General features: G+C 39.2%; 1 long non-coding RNA gene across 1 annotated transcript in view; it reads left to right on the forward strand.

Annotated features, from left to right (window-relative positions):
• The window catches only part of LOC125690315 (uncharacterized), a 131,864-nt gene that overhangs the window by 91,968 nt on the left and 25,251 nt on the right, over positions 1-14,645 (forward strand). The window contains exons 3-4 of the long non-coding RNA XR_007375612.1: positions 1,546-1,909; positions 2,277-2,331. This is a non-coding gene — a long non-coding RNA (uncharacterized LOC125690315). The remainder of the gene's footprint in view (positions 1-1,545; positions 1,910-2,276; positions 2,332-14,645) is intronic.

A 14,645-nucleotide genomic window follows, 5' to 3' on the forward strand; every position in this document is an offset into this window, starting at 1 on the left:
TTAAGCTCTTCTTGCTGAGTGCAAGGTTTCCTGCAGTGCTCCATTCTTCTTGCTGTTTCTATCAGAGGAAGACCCCACCCTTCCTGTGTCAAGGATTTTGCAAACACATAAAAAAGGTAATACCTGCCCTGACAGAAAAATTCCCTTCACTGGCTCTCTTAACATCGTAGGGCAAGGTTCTCTGTACCTCCTGAAGCAACAGATTGGCTAAAGATGCCAAAATCTGGAAGTACCTTTCCTGGCATGTCTCTCCTCTTTCTTCAGGACCACCGATGACACTAAATGCTTGTAAACCAAGACTCAAAATATAAGAAGTACGAGTATGCCTACCTATTTTAGCACATCAAAGGTTGACTGCTCACTCTGTTTCCTTGATCCACTGCGCCATCTTTACCTGCCCCTATCACCTTCTCAGTTGTGCCACGACCACTGTTTCTGGAGGTGTAAGGTGACCGAGTCAATGAATTTTATTTTAGTTAAATACAACCTTCTCCAAAGCTCTTTTGCCAGGTGGCATCGCACAGCCTCACAAAGACAGTATCAGCACAAGCAAGTGTGTGGTGCAAGGTCGCAGGGAGAAGCAGGGGATGCCTAGATTATTGCTATAGCTGAAGAAATGTCAAGTCCCCTCGTACTGTTCCCTAACACTGTCTGTCTTCAAAATAGAGCAGAGTATGAAATTCTCAGACTTTAATTCGCTATGCCTTTAAGTAAAACTGGCAACCAGATGTAACAATTTTTTAATGAGTTTAAGAGAAAGAATGCAAGTATGATGAAGCGCATCCATATTAATTCTGCAGTATGTGTGTGTACATCTGTGTACACACATGCATATACACACAGGGAGCAGTCTAATTCTTAGCCATTAGCTAAGAATGAGTTCTCTGCTGATCACTCTGAAGGGCTACAGTGCAAGCAAGGCTTTATGCTCTACTGTTTTTCTGTGCCCTTGGGTATCTTGTAGTAGGAAAAGGAAAAAAGAACATGGAGAAAATGTTGCTGCTTTGTCTCCTCAGCTGATGGTTTTAGGAATATGTGAAACAGTCTTTTTCCAAAGGCTGCAGCCATGGTTCCGCTCCCTGCTCTGCCTTTGGAAAACTGAGTAATCTTTGGAAAATGTTGGTGAAACGATCGAGATGTCCAGGAGGCAGTTACTGTGATGACCTCTGCCCACAGCAGGAGATCTCTCTATCTCCCTCCCCATCCCTAGTCTTGCTGCTTGCACTGTCACCACTCAGTAGGATTCCATCCTCATGCTTTACCCTGCCTCCTTCCCTCTCCTCAGCTTGGTGTAACAGAGCTGAATGTTCTTCTCTAAACCTCTTCTTTCTAATTCTTTTCTACTTTAGTCCAGGAAAAGCAGTGATGAAAAGTACTGACTCCCTTTGTTGAAGTAACAATTAGTATTCTGAGACCATCTCTTAGATGCTGATGACGTACAAGCATATCTGCATAAGGAAAAAATAATATTTGCAAGAAATCTCACGCTCAGATCTTTAACACACATAGTTTGACATGCTTAAGCACTTTCCTCCATTTTCACAGGTATCGGGGAACCTTGCACTAGAGCAAGGAAGGCGGTGAAGCTTGAACTAAAGATCTGAAGCGCTTTGCTGTGTCATCTGTCTTCATTGTCCTTTCTGGGAGCCACAGAAATGGTACACACCCGATCTGGGAACCAGAAACACCTAGCAACTGCAGCCTGAATGAGGGCTTGAAAAAATGCTCTGCCATTTCATTTATCTTCTCTGTCCCTCCTGGCAACCAGAGAAACAGTGGCTGAAGGCACACCCCACCCAGAAACCAGAGACAGCAATGCTGTACCCTGAGCAGAAGCCTGAAAGCAAGCCATTCCATTCATCCCCTGCTTCCTGTCTGCAGCGCTGTACCTGGCAGAGGAGTCACTTAGGTAAACAAATGCCATCATGGTCCCTGTAACTGAAAAATGACGTAAGCTTTCCATACTGATGAGAAACACAGTCTGCCTCCATGTCCACAGGGCAGCCTGTGCTTCCCATTTGGGCATGAGCCAATTTATAACCTTGTCTCACTGCATGGGTCTGTATAAATGCACCCCATTTGTGGTCTGTTGGAAATCTAGGTTGTGTGCAACCAATTACATCGGTAATTAAAGAAGCAACAAACATTTCATTATGCACTTTTGGTGGGAGAGAACAAATGTACTCCCTCCAAACATCCTGTTAAAAGCACGTTGGTCTGCTCAAGCATATCATCAGGCATGAAGTCTAATCAGCTGACACTTTATTTATTTTCAGAATATGCAAACTAAGAGGATGGAACTTCTAGAAATTTTCAAGGAGAAAATATAAGGTAAAGAGATATTTTTCCTCTAATAAAAGCAAAGTCTTGGGCTCAAGTAGATAGTGTACTAAAATACAGATTAAAATGCAATTGTACTTTTCCAGACAAGTAGCAGAAGTCAATGGATTTGAAGCTTAGTGTTCATTCCTCACTTCACCAAGACTAATATTTGGAATAGAACATAAACTACTTTCTGAATACAGGGATGGGCTTCCATCATATTATTCAGAAAAACTAGCATCTTAGCCTATGATTCCTCTCATTGTAGTATTTCTGGACTTGTTTTATTTCAGAAATTATTTATTTTTATTTAGTTTACTGTTTAATAAACTTACATGTCATTACTTTCAGAAGATTTATTTTGGCTTTATCTTTACTATCCATTTCAATTTTCCTTTCCTATATTTGTATATATCTCTAATTTAGCATTAGACTATGAAAATAAATCACTGTATATTTCTACTGTATACTTACTAGTGCCTCCTTTCCTTGAGCTGGTAATGTTATGTAATGCATAAACAAAGGAAGAGGGCACAAAATCGGACTGACAGCACAGATGTTTTCCAATATTTAGGATGGGACCAGCAAACCATCTTTAGTTCCAATGGTCTGCAAGCACTGAAACCAAGAATTAATTTGGTGACAGTGAAAATGCAATTCATTTTATCATGTACTGAAAAGATCTACCAGTCCACATTGTGTAACTTGCTGATAGGGATCAGAGGTTGTCCATCACACCATCTGCCTTTCATTCAGCAGGCTTCCAATTTCCTACAGACAGTAGAACAGCTGGGAACAAGCCAGCCTGGAGGCGTAGAGCTGGGTGCTGTCAGCATATTGCTAGCATTGTAGCTCAGGGCATTGCACATTCTTTCCCAGAAGTCTTGTTGAAGTGCTCTTGAATAGGAGTGGTGAAAGGTCATGAGTAAAAGGAGTAGCTGCAGGTCTGCCAGGAATGATCAAAGCCATCTTAAAGTGTAAGTGTTTGTCCCTGTGAGGTCTCACAGCCAGGTCTGCAAAACCTCCTTCCTAATCAGTGGCATTGAAAGCAGCAAACATGTTGAGTATTATTAGCATGATGCTTCTGACTGAATTAACGACAACAGTAGAAAAGTCCTTGTGTGGCTTCCACCATGTTAAGATGCTTGTTAGAGTCTCTAATGGAATAAAAAGAAAAGATTTGTCAAAAATTGCCTTTTCAAGTTCCTTTTATCAATATTGGCAAACAAATCAGTTTCTCACAAAGACATTTTTAATTTAATTTCAAAACCAGATTGGAAACATAATAGTTCATTAGAGTTTACAAGTCTTGAAAGATTTTGACAAGTCTTTCCAAGATTTTTAATTAGAAATGCTCAGAAAACTGCAAAATGTGAAATGAGTGAATTTCAAATATTTCCAAACCGAGAACAAAAATGTTTTGAAATTTCTGATAAGCATGTTTACGGCTTTTGATAAATTCTAATATTGAAGTTTGGTCTCCTAGAAGGACCTTGGTCTGCTCCTGTGCATTTTGCTGACATTTTATCCTCAGGTCAGTGCTTCCATTGTTTCTGTGGCTAAGACAACTGGAAATTGGAAACCCATTTGTCAAGTTGCTTACTAGAATAAAAATACGAGGAAGCTTCTATAGCCAGTCTTTGCATCTTCCCAGTGAAAGTGAGCTCATTGATTTCTCCGTGGAAGTGAATGCCAAAGAAGAGCATTGTCCAGTGGTTAAAGTACAAGATTGGAAGCGAAAGTAAATGTTTTCTCCTCTTAGGCATGCCATTAGCTAAGTGAGCAAGTATTTGGCAAAGATAGTAGGTCCATTCTTCGTTGTGCCTACCCGCAAGACTTCACTATATCCATGTATATTGCAGGCTGTGAAATGCCTGGACATACATGTGAAAAGTTGTTGCAAAGTATTCCTTTGCTTAAGGAAATAATGTTTGTATGGCTGAGATTTCTTTCATTTTACATTTACTTTTTCACTTGATCAGGAACTTTAAATTTGACACAGATTAAGAGCACTTGTAGTTAGTAAATTACTGAAATTTCCTGCAAATTGTGATATAAGTCCTGAGAGATCCAAATTGGCACTGCAGTTCCCTTCTCACTGCACCTTCTGGGAAATACTGCAGTATAATCCAAAGTGTTACCTCTTCTGTTTTTCCTGCTGCAGAACTATTGTGAGCATCATATCTAATCTATCCATAAATTGAGCAGCAAGTCAGCCTCTGAATGTGCTGTTTCTTCCTAGCGTATAAACATTTATAGGAGAAAGCTATGGAATCTGTGGGGATGCAGAGGGAGAACTCAGGGGAGTTAATTAAGGGAGCTGGGATTTCTGTCCTTGTTTCTGAAAGGGAACAATTGCATGAGAGAGCAGAGTTTGCTGATTCTCTGTTTATGGAATAGCTTATTGTTATGCATAGATAATGATCTATCAATAACATTAAATTCAAAATCAATGTCTTTATGCTCTCTTGTTCTTATAGGACTAGATGAAAGCCTTTGTGTTGAAGTAAAGTCCTCTTCAAAAATGTTTTTTGCATGTAATCTTTTCTAGTTCGTGTCTGGAGCTCTGACTGCAGTTACCGCATTTCATCTAAGTGGGCAGTAATCTCCAGTAGAAAAGTGGCAATTCATTAGATTACATGTTACTTACCTTAGTAAAGTTTACCCTGAGAAAAAGGCAATGTTTTAGGGACAACCTACCAAAAAAGTGACTCCAATTTAATTTAAGGTAATGCAAAATTTGTGTAAATACTAGTTTGATTTACTGTGATTTTAGTATATTTTAAATCACTTGGGACCAGCGTGTATCTGACCAAAATGTAGTGTCCATGTAGTAGTTTGCACTCAGCTAAAGTCTAAACTCACTGTCTAAGCAGTGAAGCTTTTTAGCATGTCCAAATACTTTGGATTTTCTGGCAAATAATCTAGAACAATTAAACATCTTGCCTAAATTTGTCCCTCTTGAAAACGAAAAGTAAATTAATGTCAAAGGAGCTATTTGTTAATCTTTAAACATGAGATAAGGTACAGGAGAGGTACAGTGCTAAATAAATGAGTTGTTATAATTTGGTTTGTTTGCTTATTCCAGGGTGCAGAGGAGGGAGGAGCAGATAGGACATAGAACATTATTTTAGTAATGATACTTCTGATTTTTTGAATTGTCCTGATTTCCATTTTAAATTTCTCTGACTATTTTGATCATAATAGTTCAAGCATTTTAGATGTATTCCCTGGCTGTTGCTGCTACTGTTAAAATATTCTGAAAATACACTAAACTATAGGGTAGAAGTTAAAAACTTCAAAATTGAAGCACGTCTTTGTATTTCAGCACAAACCCAGGCAATAAATTTTAACACTAGAGTCACAACATCTTAGTCTGATGACAGTGAAAGACAGTGAAATAACATCTTAATTACATTCTCTTGAATTTAGCAATTATGATATTACTATTGCATTTTTTTAAATTTATTTTTTGTAAACTGTTGAATATTCGGTACCAGCTCAGGCATAAATGAATCTTATCTTGTTTTCTGTTATTTTCCTATTCTTGTACTACTACCTATAATGTATCCTTTCATAGCTGCATAGAAATGTAGGTGGTTCCATCTCAATCAAATTTTCTCTTGGAATTTACATTGCATGTTTTATTTTATTTTTTGTCATCACCTCACAATATGAATGAATCAGCTGCTTTCCTAATAGCCTTATGAGAGACTTATGAGTAAAAGAATGTTGTTGTTAGGTCACATTAAGAATGAAGATCTAGAGAAATTAAACAATTTGGGACACCTACAGTCTCCACGCTTGCCCTTGTTGTTTATCTCTACCCAGCTCTCCACCTTGTTCAGGTCTTGCTGAACTCCTAGATTTGTATCATCCTTAAACTTGTTGAGGGTGCATTCTGTTCCTTCATCCAGTTCACTGATGAAGACCAAAACCAGTATCAAGCCCTGGGAAACACCACTAGCTGCAGGCCTCTAACTAGACTCTGTGCCACTGATCACTATCCTCTGAGCTATGCCAGACAGCCAGTACTCAGTCCATCTCACTGTCCACTCATCTGTCCCACACTTCCTAAGCTTATCTATGTGGATGTTATGGAAGACAGCATCAAAAGCCTTGCTGAAGTCCAGATAGATAACATCCACTGCTCTGCTATCATCTACTCAATGGGTGATGATATCATAAAAGGCTACCAAACTGGTCAAACGTGATTTCCTCTTGGTGGACTCATGTCGACTGCTCCTGATAACATTCTTCTCTTTCATTTGCTTGGAGATGGCATCCAAAATAATGTGTCCCATCACCTTCTCAGGGACGGAGTTAATGCTGATTGGTGTGTAGTTTCCTGGCTCCTCCTTCTTGTCCTGTTTGAAGACTGAAGTGACATTGGCTTTTTTCCAGTCCTCAGGCATCTCTCCCATTCTCCATGATCTGTCAAAGCAGTGAGCAATCACTTCCTCCAAATCCCTCAGAGCTCATGGGTGAATCATGGGCAGACTATAGATTTGGTTGCATCAAATCCGCCTAGATAACCACTGACCAGGTCCTCCTAGATCAAGGGGAAGTCCTCCTTTCCCCAGAATCTCTTACCTTCAGGGCCTGGGATTCCCAAGGACAGTCTTAGCAGTAAAGAGTGAAGCAAAGACATTCAGTAACTCCACCTTCCCGGTGCCCTCACAGCAACCACATCATTCAGCAGCAGACCCATATTTTCACTAGTCTCCTTCTTGCTACTGACATACTTAAGAAGTCTTTGACCTCCTTTGACAGAATAAATCCAAGTGTACCTTAACCTTTCTTGTCACATCCCTGTGTGCTTTGAGAATGTTTCCATATTCCTAAGAATAGGCCAGATCCCTTTTCCACATTCCTTTGACTTTCTTCTTCCATTTGAGTTTATCTCTCAACTTTATCTCCTTGCTCATCCATCTGAATCTCCTGCCACTTTTTCCTGATTTCTTACTCTGAGAGAAGTGGTACTTGAATGTCAACCTATTCTTTTGGGCTCCCTTACTTTCCAGTGCTCTAAGCCACGGGACACCTCCAAGTAGATCCTTAAGGAAGTCAAAGTTGTCTCTCCTTAAGTGCACTTGTTGCCTTTTTTCTTCTATATAAGGTCCTGAACTCAACTATCTCATCCTAGTACCACTACCACCATATTCTATAATTCTCTGGCATGAAGCTGCATCAGAGGAGATTCAAATTGGATGTTAGGAAAGAATTCCTCACTGAAAAGGTGGTCAAGGACTAGAACAGGCTTCTCAGGGTAGTGGTCATGACATGAAGCCTGCTGGAGTTCAAGAAGTGTTTGGACAAGGCTCTCAGATATATGGTCTGAAAGTTGTGTGGTTCTGTGTAGGGCTAGGAGTTTGACTCTATGATCCTTGATCCTTTCAGTATTCTTATAACTCAGCTATTCTGTGATTCTGTGATTCTATGAACTCAGTACAGAATTTCAGAGGAAACTGTATTTATGTCTCACAGCCCAAATCTTAACAGCCAAGCCTTTTAGTTGCCCTTAACCAGCCAGTCTCTGTTCCCATCAGTACAGCCCTCTTTCTCAATGCTGGTTCATTGCCTAGGTGTATTCCCCACACTCAGTGTATTTCTCCTTTGCTTGGAGGGAATGGAAAAGGCGGAGAGAAGGATGGACATCTACCACTGACACACTAGGCTAACACAATATAGCTTTGGCTCCCTCTCACTGACTTGGAGTAAATGTTACACACTTTGCATGAGAATTTTGGGAAAAGAGGAGAGAAGAGGCAAAGGTCAGTCGTATTTTCTTGAGGCACTCCTCCATGTATTTAGGCCCTCAGGATTTGCCTGGCATAGTTCTCCTTCACTGGGGAGCAGTTTCAGGAGCAAACTGGCACCTACAGATACTTTGGGACAATTGTATTCCTGCAGTTACAGTGCATTTCTTTCTCAGTATCAATAATATCTAAAACTGATTGAGAAAATATTTTTTTAAATATATTTTTTAAAATTACTTTGAAATGCTTATTTCTTTTTAATGTTCATTTTCATTGGATGGTTTTTTATAAGGTTTAGTGATTAAATCTAATTATTCTAACTGCTTTTCTCTTTAATTTCCCCCAAATTGCAATGTAAATAGCATTGTTTCTGGGGATTTGATTTCTTTTTAACTTCTAGTTATTTTGATCAGCAGGACTGCTGGGATTCTCCGCCTTTAATAACATGACTTGATTACCTTTAAAAATGTAGCTTGAGTTCAGAAATAGCACCCATGTCCTCATCAGGAGGGATGTGAAAAAATAATTTTTCTTGCCTGAGCCTTATCTGGTGATTCTTATTCTCTTAACAGACAAGTGTGAAACACCTGAAGATTGACCTGCAGTAAAAGTTCTCCATTTCAGATAATATTTAGCCTCTTACCAATTTATCTTGATGCCTCTATTAGCACATCATATTTTAATTGTCTTTCATCAAATAGTTAATATTTCATTCCCTGGGCAGTGTTTTTTCCAAGGTTGCTAACCATATGCAATTACATCATCTATCAATCCTCATTTTTTTCCTTCTCTCTCCTGTAAGTTAGAAATTTTTGTCAAAATCAATCATTTTTGACAGTCTGCATGCAGCACAGTGTGTTCTGCTTTCCATACTGGTGGGTTAGTACTCATAGATGTGCTGTGTGTAGGGAACTGTGTAGGACAAACAGAAAGCATTGCTGGGTCTTTATGGGATTTAGCAGTTTTACAGTGAGAGTGTAAAGTAAGGGAGAATTTTCTGTTAGATTATTGTGTTATTTAGATATACTTTGTAGGATAGATGCTCATATAGATATATAAATTCATAAATATGAATTAAAATTTCATATTTTAATGATAAAAATAAGTATTTTTATCTTGCAATTGGAAGTACTTACATGTCATGCATGCAAATCACAATTGAAATATGTTTTCCATGGTGGTGATTTCCCAATACAAGCAGGTGGCATAAACTGGTAAATCTTTTTAATAGAGAATAAAATAAAGCAGACTTTTGCTATCAGATTGACCCAAGCTTGAAGCAATTGTATTTACTGGAACAAGACGCACCCTATCCTCTTTGAGTCTTTTGATGATATGGGCCAGTCTGGATTATGAGAAATTTGTTTAGTTTTCTTGACTCGGAAAAAGAAGTACAGTGCAGGTACAGGAGTATATAAAGGAATACCAACTAGAATTCTGAAATGCAGAGGCTCTGCCCTGTCTCATTTCTGCTTGCAGAGGTACAGTAACATCCAAGAGATTACAAAAAGTGATCAAAAAGAGAAGATAAGTTTTCCAGCCCTATAGCAAGATTTTATGGAGCCTATTTGTAGGAGCTTTGTTGCACCATCTGACCTAGAAATAGTTTCCCACCCATTGCTGACCAGTGGCTTGAAGTTGTGACTGTGTCCATGGAGCACAATTTGGTGCTATGCAAAAATATCCAGGCCCACTCACATGTGGTGACAGTGTGACTTAATGAGAACAATGCACAGGGAACTTTGGGTAGCAATGTAGATATATCCCTATTAGTAGAGAGCAGCTTGGATATTCTTTTTGCTGTATTACAGATTTGCTATTGTATCTCAAATGTGTAATTGATTGAGCAAAAGAGTTGGGAAATTTGATTTTAAAGTGAATTAGTTGAGATTTTGGTAAGAGTGTAGCTGTGGCAATCTAGGATGCTGGTGGACTAAAGATGCCAGGAGCTGGGCATCCTGTGGAATTTCAGTTTCATTTGGGATATTATCTTGTAATGTGATGACTAGATTACTGTGATCCTCATCTGAATTGGGCTGAATGGCTTCATGGCTGAAACTGTGACATGACACATGACACAAGTGAAAGCTGGATGGGCTGATAAGGTTCAGTAGCAATTTTGGTTTGGATGATCTCCTTGATTAAGAGTGATATCTTCAGTAATGCTTTGGTCAAATTTTAACAGCAATTCCCACTCTTATTGGCAAGCTTGATGCTTTCTACAGGAGGAAGATGGAGCTGAGATTTATCTCTAAGATCAGCACTGACTCAGCCAAGACCAAAAGTACTAGTGCATTGCTAATAACATGTCAAAGAAAAGGAATTCACACAGAATGGCTAAAACTTAAGACAGGAAATGCCAGCAGATGGGGTAATCTATGGTAACCTTATGAATTCAGTCCCTCCAAAAAGGCAGATTTAAGAAAGCGAAGTAACTGAAGAGTTTTCCAATTTCAGAACTGATCTCTTAGACAGCTGCAACTAAGTAATATTATTAAAACGGAGTGAAAACTGCAGTGGTTTAATTACATTGGTAATATCACATTACAAGAATTCTGAAAACCTATTGTAATCAGTGACAGGAGAAAAAAAGAGTGACCATGTTGTGAACCCTTCCTGCACTGTGGTCAGAACTTCTGCAGCACCCTCTCTTCTTTACATTTTGTCTTGGGAGGGATTTTTTCTCCCACTCTTTCTCAGATCTCCTGTTTTCTTGTTGCTACCTTTTTGTCTAGCTCTGTGTTCATTTTATGGCCGCCTAACATCTTGTTCCAGAAATGTACTTGTGTTTCCCACAAATCATTTGAGGAGTATCAGCATCATAGTCACTACTGCATTAAGCAATATTATTTTTACAAAAACAGAATAAGGATCTTATTTTTTTGAGTTTATTATATATGAAATGTACGATATTATTGCCAAGTTTTTGTGTTTTATTAAAAAATCGTATCAAATACTCTTTTTTTTTTCCTTTTTTTTTTCCTATCTGGCTTTTAAGCAGTCTTCCCCCCCCTTTCTTTTTTTTTTTTTTTTTTTTTGTACTGTTCATATTTAGTTCTCTTTTATTTTTCACTTACATGTAGACTTCAACATGCTATCATTAACAGTAAAGTATGTATACTGCAAGGCTTTGCCAAAAGCCAGGAGACAAATCGGAAGAGATTATTTACTTTTTTTGTACCATGCATATGTTTCATAACAGGCTGACAGGATTTTGGAAACCTGAGGATCTCTTTTGAGATGAATAATGTAATTGAGAAGTCTCTCTCCACTTATTTCCTGCGCAAGATTAATGAATGGCAAAGATTTCTCATTTTAATTCTTTCAGCTCAATCACAGAACTCTGAATTTATAACACAAGCAGATTATACTCCAGTAGCTTTTGGCTTCATAGAAAGCATGGTCAGAAACAAAGCTGAAGTAGGTGCACAGTAAGTGCTCAGTTCCTAGCCGTAAAAAAACCACACGGCTTTCCAGTTCTGGTTCTCCAGCCCAGATGAGCACAAAGGAATGTGGGTGGAACTCGCCCTCCTGCCAAGGCTATTACCTAAGCCCTATTTTGATTGGGATTTACGTGGTGCACAGGCTGTGCGCTGCACAAGTGGGGAACGGAAAAATCACAGAGGCCTCTGTAGATCTTCCTTCAAAGCAGAGCTGTAGGACAGTGTGTATTTATTTCCATGGCCAGGAGGCAAAGATGTCTCCATCCCAGAAGCAAGATCAGCGGTCGGGGGACTGCTTTGTGCCCCTTCTGCCATGAGGCTGGAGGAAATGGTGCAACCACATCTTGCTCATTCCTGCCTGATTGGCACAGAGAGGGACTCTAGGAAAAGGAAATCCCAGGTTTGCTTTTTCTCAGCAGTTGTAGCCTAAAAAGGTGTGTCTGCATTTTAATGTAATTCTTAATGAATGCCAGAAAGTGTTTTAATGCTACTTTGCAAAAGATTAAAAGAGAATGTCCAAAGGGGATAATGTAAGCATAGAAGGGTTATATTTTAGTAAAATTAATCCTACCTAGAAAGGAGCCCTGTAACAATGTCCATCTGGACAAGTCCAATTTAATTGTCTGAGAAGCAGCATTAAATTTACTCAATGCATTTCACTGAGAGTGGAAAATCAGTAAAATCCTCCTTGTGTTAGGTGAATGAAAATATTTGGAGATCCTAACTGCAAAATGCTTCAATTCGAGGAAGGAGAATCTTACATCCCAAGGTTTTAAACAGAAGCTGATAGGTGAAGAGTGCAAGGCAGTCTCTGAGACTTTATCTCAGAAACTGGAGATGAACTGGAGAATCAGGGAGAAAGGGGTAGAAAAGGTAAAGAAGGCACCCTTGGCATGCATCTCCTTCAGAAAAATAGTAAAATTATGGTGAAAATCCACTGTTGAAGTACCTGGTTAGAAGCTCCTTGATTCCACTATACGAGAAAAATACTCTCATCCAAACAGATTGTTATACATACCCATAGTTTTTAGAACAGGCTCCATTATAGATGCTGAGGCAAATAGCTCTGTCTCATGAACTCTCTCTGTCTCCTCTTTTTTTTTTTTTTTTTAATGCAAGGAAATAAGGAAATGTTGGTTCTTGCCAAGGAAAGGGGTTAGTCAGCTGAAAATGAAATTCTCCCTGCTGTGCCCTCACATGTTGCTGCTTGTACAGCTGAAGCACCTGTGCTCTAAGCAACCAGAACCTTCCAGAGAGCAGTGGCTATTGGCTCCCCAGCCTTTCCCAGCTCTGACGGAGCCCCCTACACATCAGCTGCTAGTGGGCTCTAAAGGTGAATGAGTTACATCAGGCTGCTGAAAGGGTCAATGTGCCTGATAAATGAGGTGTTGGATCCATCTAGTAGAGCCCAGATGTCTGACAAAGGTGTTAGGGTCTGCTTCCAGAAGGATATGAAGATGTAAGGCCTGTAAGCCCTACTTGGGTCAGGAATAATAGATCTAAATGGCACTTCAAGTGTTTGATTGAAGACACTTTGTACCAGTATGGTGTAGAGACAGAGCACAGCCCCTCATTTCGATAAAGCCAGAGAGCAAATATCCTTGGAGCAGAAGGAGGCACTCAATGCAGGTGCAAGACATTGCTTTGTGTTGTGTTACAGCTGCAGACTTCTGTTCTTTTATGGATTACAAAGTGGCAACCAGCAAGTATGTCACCTAGAGAAAACAGGTACTGTGTGCTAAAGCCTCTATCAGGACCTTTGCCCTGTTGAACAAAAACCCTGTCCTGAGAGTGTGCTCTCTCCATGACAGATGAGATGTCAGCTCTGCGTGGTGAGCACCATGAATTTCACAAGAGGGAAATTCCCATGATACAACTGACTACCCGTAAGTTGTTAGCGTAATGGCTCCTACTATGCTGTCCATCAAAACTGAGACCAAATTTGGTGTATTAAAAAAAAAATTAAAAAGTTGTCATGCAAAAAGAAATCTCATTTCCAGTACTTTTATTTAGAGTCGTATCTTCCCACTTGAATAATAAAGCTGAGAGTGAGCAAGAGCTATGATAGATAAATCTGACTTCAGCAGGGGGTAAGCAAAGGCTTCCTATTCTGTTCTTTCTATTGCTGTCTATATACAGTTTCTCTTTAGAGAATGTAGCTATTTGCCTTAGCACATTAAATGCCAAAGAAGGTACATTTACTACAGTCCTGACTACTAAATTGCTGTTTTTGTGATCAGAAATACCTATTTCTGTGTCCCCTGTATCTGCTTTTGGATAATGTAGCAATTAGCAAAGCAGTCTAAGGTCAAAGCACTTCAGAAATTATCTTCAGTGATAGAGATGTTTGAAACAAAACGGATTAAGAACTGAAGGATTAGGTCCAGAGTTATGGGCTTCCATTACTGATTTTTGCTTCTGTATACTATTCTATGCTATAGTATACATTTCTTCTGCTAAGAGCACTAGATAGCATCAGTCTTGCTGTTTTTGTTGTGGACCATGGCTAACAGGCAAACTATTTGCTTCTGTTTTTCTCCCTACTTGACTGTCTGTGTCTTTAGATGAATATGAGGTGGAGAACAGCTCCCAAACTACTTGGATTTGGTGATAAGATTGATGTCATACTTTGAGATAAATTAGTGGAAAAGGCTGATAATATATGCAAATATGAGAGACTGTTACTTGAACCTAATCTTACATATTAAAGGAAAGCTCTTATTCTAGTGAGCAAAATTGAGTTGGTTATTAATAATGCAAGGATGGTTACTGAGGGAAATACTTAGCTCATATGAGTGATTCTCATTAGGAGAGACTGGAAATGCGGAATTCAAATGGGATAAGTGCAGCTTAGTGCTTCTGCTTAAAGCATTACTGTTGCAAACAGAAACCTCTCAGATTTATACTTAGATTTTCTTTTGTTTGCCTGTGGTCACACCACTTAGATCTGTGCTCTCATCAGCTCTTGCAATGTAAGCAGAGTGTAGCTAGGATAGTACTACTGTAAAAGTAACAGGGAACAGTGCTTCTACTTCTCCTGAGTGCCTGCTTTTCTCCTATGGCAGCATTGGCCTGATGAATTACTCTGATAGCAGTGATACTGAGCTGCAAGTGATGACTA

Source organism: Lagopus muta, chromosome 3 (assembly GCF_023343835.1).
Source record: "Lagopus muta isolate bLagMut1 chromosome 3, bLagMut1 primary, whole genome shotgun sequence".
Taxonomy (NCBI): domain Eukaryota; kingdom Metazoa; phylum Chordata; class Aves; order Galliformes; family Phasianidae; genus Lagopus; species Lagopus muta.